The sequence below is a fragment of the Tamandua tetradactyla genome, chromosome 17, assembly GCF_023851605.1.
Source record: "Tamandua tetradactyla isolate mTamTet1 chromosome 17, mTamTet1.pri, whole genome shotgun sequence".
Taxonomy (NCBI): Eukaryota; Metazoa; Chordata; class Mammalia; order Pilosa; family Myrmecophagidae; genus Tamandua; species Tamandua tetradactyla.
The window spans coordinates 42,819,101-42,824,256 of NC_135343.1; positions in this window are offsets into that span (position 1 = coordinate 42,819,101).

Genomic DNA, 5,156 nt, shown 5'->3' on the forward strand with positions numbered 1-5,156 from the left:
GCTCAGATGTAGCCTCTCTCATGTGCTCATGAGCGCGTGCATACTCACTAAATCCAACTCTGCAAATATAATCATTACCTGCCCTACTACATGAGATATGACATCCAGGGGAAAGTCTCCTTGGCAACATGGGATATGACTCCCAAGAATGAGCCTGATCCCAAGGGGATCACTGATGCCTTCGTGTGGGATCAACAATGCCTTCTTGACCAAAAGGGGGGAAAGAAATGCTACAAAATAAGGTACCAGTGGCTAAGAGAGTTCAGAGTCAGAGGCTATTCTAGGGGCTATTCTTATGCAAGGTTCAGCTAGATATTGCTAATTGCCACAGTTTGCCAAACCCCACCCAACACTATTCCTCTTAACACTAAAGAACACCTAGGGCTCTGTGCTGGTTTGAAACTGTTGTGTACCCCAGAAAAGCCATGTTCTTTAATCCTAATTTAGTATTGTTGGGTGGGATCTTTAGATTATTTCCGTGGAGATGTGACCAACCCAAATGTGGGTGAATCCTTTTCATTAGGTGGTTTCCATGGAGATGTGTCTCCACCCATTCACGGTGGGGTTGTTTACTAGAGTCCTTTAAGAGGGAACCATTTTGGAAAAAGCTTTAGAGTCCATGCAGCCAGGGACCTTTGGAGATGCAGAAAGAAAATGTCCCCGGGGAAACCATTTGAAGTAGTCAGTAGAGAAAACTAGCACACATCACCATGTGCCTTCCCAGCTGACAGAGGTATCCAGAAGCCAAAGACCCCAGCAGAAACCAGCCACTTGCCTTCCCAGCTGACAGAGGATGAAGAGTGATGAACTGGGATATTTATAAGAAGAAATTTCCAAACTAAATGTGGAAAATACAGTCTGGCTGCTCCTTGCACTGTATAGTAAAATGCAAGATGAAAGAGATGTGTTGAGAACTGAACTTTTGCATGCAAAGAAAACAGAAATTGATGGTCTGGAAAATTCTGGCCTTCCAGAAAGTGAGACCCCAGTGAATAGGGCCCCAACTGAGGATTTAACCAAATATGGAAGCAGCCAGCCATTACAGGACAAGCGAGGATTTGAGATGGAGTTGTTCAGAAAGGACTGTGGAAAGTCCTTTTGTCTGATGGACATGATCCCAGCATAATGCATAGAAAAACCAACAAGAATGTTGTGGGATCTGTATAAATGGAACCTCTGCCAGTCTGGACTAAAAGGGACAGAAAAGGGACAAACTGAAGGAAAAATATCTTCAAAGGCAAAACCATGGAAACTAAAGTCTGAAGTCAAGAAACTTCTGGCCACTAGAGGGGACCCACCCAAGCAGTTGGAGAGGGTGAGTTTGTCCCGAAGGCAGAAGGTGGGCCTTCCACTTAGATGTTCTGGAAGAATTATGGTGCTCCAGACCTCCGAGAAGGTGGAGCACATTCCTTGGAGATTGGGGAGGAGCCTGGCTGCCACCCCAATTGTTCTGGAGGGGTTGAGTGTGTGCCCTGAGATGGCAGAGATCCTGGGTACTGCTCCGATGTTTGGAAAGGGTGGAGCTAAGAAAAAGGTGGTATATTAGCTAGGGTTCTCTAGAGAAACAGAATCAGCAGGAGATATCGGCAAATAAAAAATTTATGAAAGTGTCTCACATAACCATGGGGATGTAAGAGTTCAAAATCTGTAGGGCAGGCCACAAGCTGGCAGCTTCAATGAAAGTCCTCAATGAACTCTCAGGAGAGGCTGGCTGGCTGAAGCAGGTAGAGTGATTGTCTCTTCTGAATCTTCCTTAAAGCGTTCTGGTGATTAGATTAAGCATCACTCATTGCAGAAGACACTGCCCTTAGATGACTGCAAATGCAATCAGCTGTGGATGCAGCCAACATGGTCATGATTTGAGTCCATGAAATGTCCTCACAGCAACAGACAGGCCAGCACTTGCCTGACCAGACAACTGGGCACCACCACCTGGCCAAGCTGCCACATGAACCTGACCATCATAGATGGTCTCCCCAATGACCACCGAGGTTGTATTTGGAGAGGACAGGATTGCTAGGTAGTCCCTTGGAAAAGGTGAGACCACTGCTTTCTAAAGCCCCGAGGATAAGGGACGCTGAGACTTTGAAATCTATTGGAGTTTGCCCTGCAGGTTTTCAGGACTGTTCAGGTCCATTAACCCCTGTATTCCTTTCAGTTTCTCCCTATGGAAATGGAAACATTTATCCTATGACTGTGCCTCCTTTGTATATTGGCAGCAGATAACTTGTTCTGAGTTTCACAGGTCCACAGCCAGAGGAGAATTTTGCCTTAGGACGGGCCATGCCTGTAACTGACTTTGATGAGATTTGGTTCTGGCTTTGACTTTGTATTTTGTATTGTTACAAATTATTGTATTTATTTGCATTGTTAGGGAAGATGGTTTAAGGCTTTGTAATACTGTAATGGAATGAGTGTATTTTACATTTGGAAAGAACATGTCTTTTGGGGTGCTCATTTGAAACTGTTGTGTACCCCCAGAGAAGCCATGTTCTTTAATGGTAATTCAGTATTGTTGGGTGGGATCTTTTTTATTGTTTCCATAGAGATGTGACCCACCCAACTGTGGGTGGTAACTTTTTTTTTTAAGTTGTATATTCATCATCATGATAATTTCTTAGAACATTTGCATCAATTCAGAAAAAGAAATAAAAAGAAAATAGGAAAAAATTCATAGATACCATGCCCCTTACACCTCCCTTTCATTGATCACTAGCATTTCAATCTACTAAATTTATTTTAACATTTGTTCCCTCTATTATTTATTTATTTTTAATCCATATGTTTTACTCATCTGTCGATAAAGTAGATAAAAGGAGCATCAGACACAAGGTTTTTTTTTTACATGGGCAGGCACCAGGAACCAAACCCACGTCCTCTGGCATGGTAGGCGAGCATTCTTGCCTGCTTAGCCACCATGGCCCACCCGGACACAAGGTTTTCATAATCACACAGTCACATTGTGAAAGCTATATATCATTATACAATCATCTTCAAGAAACATGGCTACTGGAACACAGCTCTACATTTTCAGGCAGTTCCCTCCAGCCTCTCCATTACACCTTAACTAAAAATGTGATATCTACTTAATGCATAAGAATAACCTCCAGGATAACCTCTCAACTCTGTTTGGAATCTCCCAGCCATTGACACTTTATTTTGTCTCATTTCACTCTTCCCCCTTTGGTTGAGAAGGTTTTCTCAATCCCTTGATGCTGAGTCCCAGCTCATTTCTGGGGATTTCTGTTCCACATTACCAGGAAGGTCCACAGCCCTAGGAGTCCTGTCCCACGTAGAGAGGGGGAGGGCAGTGAGTTTGCTTGTCGTGTTGGCTGAAAGAGAGAGGCCACATGGGTGGTAACTTTTGATTAAATGATTTCCATAGACATATGTCTCCACTCATTCAAAGTGATGTTGCTTATTGGAGTCCTTCAAGAGGAACCATTTTGGAAAAAGCTTTAGAGCAACCAGAACTGACAGAGTCAACAGAATGGACAGAGCCCTGGGGAAGCCATTGAAGAAGACTGCCTGGAGAGAAAACTAGCAGACGTTGCCATGTGCAGATGAGAGAGATATTCCAAACATCATTGGCATTCTTGAACCAAGGTACCTTTTCCTGGGTGTTTTAATTTGGATATTTTTATAGCCTTGCCTTAGTTTGGACATTTTCATGGATTTAGAACTGTAAACTTGCAGTTTTTAAAAGCTGTTCCATGTCTGGTATATCGCATTCTGGCAGCTTGCAAACTAGAACAGATGGCTTCCACAGAGATGTGTCTGTACCCATTCAAGGTGGAGTTGCTTACTGGAGGCCTTTAGAGGAAACCATTTTGGAAAAAGCTTTAGAGCTCCCACAGCCAGAGAGAACTTTGGAGAGGTAGAAGGAAAATGTCCATGGGAAATCCTTATGAAACGAGAAGCCAGGAGAGAAAGCTAATAGACATTACCATGTGCCTTCCCAGCTGACAGAGATGTTTCAGATGGCATCAGCCTTTCTTGAGTAAAGATAACTTCCTGTTGGTGCCTTAATTGGGACATTTTCATGGCCTTAGAACTGTAAACTTGCAACTTCATAAATTCCCCTTTTTAAGGTCATTCCATTTCTGGTATATTGCATTCCAGCAGCTTTAACAAACCAATATAGGCTCTAAGATTCTACAAAACTTTCACACTTTAAGTTCACTTTCCTGAAATGTGTAATTTCCAGATGGTTCCTAGGCCAGATAAGTCCTGAAACCCAGAGGGGCCAGCCTCTCCAAGACTATCAACTAATTCTATCCCCTATCTTTTAGTGTTGACACCCTTTCTCAAAATGAAAAAATTAGATGAGTATTCCCCAAGATCCATATAGATTTGGATAAGGATCAAAGGAGAAGGAGTTATAACAGAGAACATACGATTTAATAAATTAGTATGACTATTGAATCATTATATTGATATTTCTTCTAGCCTCCAGTGTTTTGGAGCAGCTAGAAGGAAAAATATGAAATAGTGGAATGGTAACCCATAATAACAAACCCTGAAATCTGTTCTGTAACTACTTTTTTTTTTTTTTTTCACATGGGCAGGTACCGGGAATCGAACCCAGGTCCTCTGGCATCGCAAGCAAGCATTCCTGCCTGCTGAGCCACCGTAGCCCACCCTGTAACTACTTCTTAAAAATGTACTTTAAAAATCATTGCTCTTTCTTTTTTCTGTATATATGTTATATTTTGCAGTAAAGAAATTATTTTAAAAAATAGGGAGCTAAATAGACATACTAACAAATGCAACGAAACTAAGAGTTCAGAAATAGACCCTCACATCTATGATCAATCAATTTTTGGTAAGTGTATTAGTTTGTTAGAGCTGCCAGGATGCAATATACCAGAAATGGAACAGCTTTTACAAGGGAATTTATCAAGTTGCAAGTTTAGAGTTGTAAGGCAATGAAAATGTCCAAATGAAGGCACCAATAAGAGGTTACCTTCATTCAAGAAAGGCTGATTCCATCTCTGTCAGCTGGGAAGGCATATGACTCGGGTCTGCTGGGGTCTTTGGCTTCTGGATACCTGTCAGCTGGGAAGGCACATGGCGACATCTGCTAGCTTTCTCTCCTGGCTCCTCATTTACGGATTGCCCAGGGGCATCCTCCTTCTGTATCTCCTAAGGTCTCT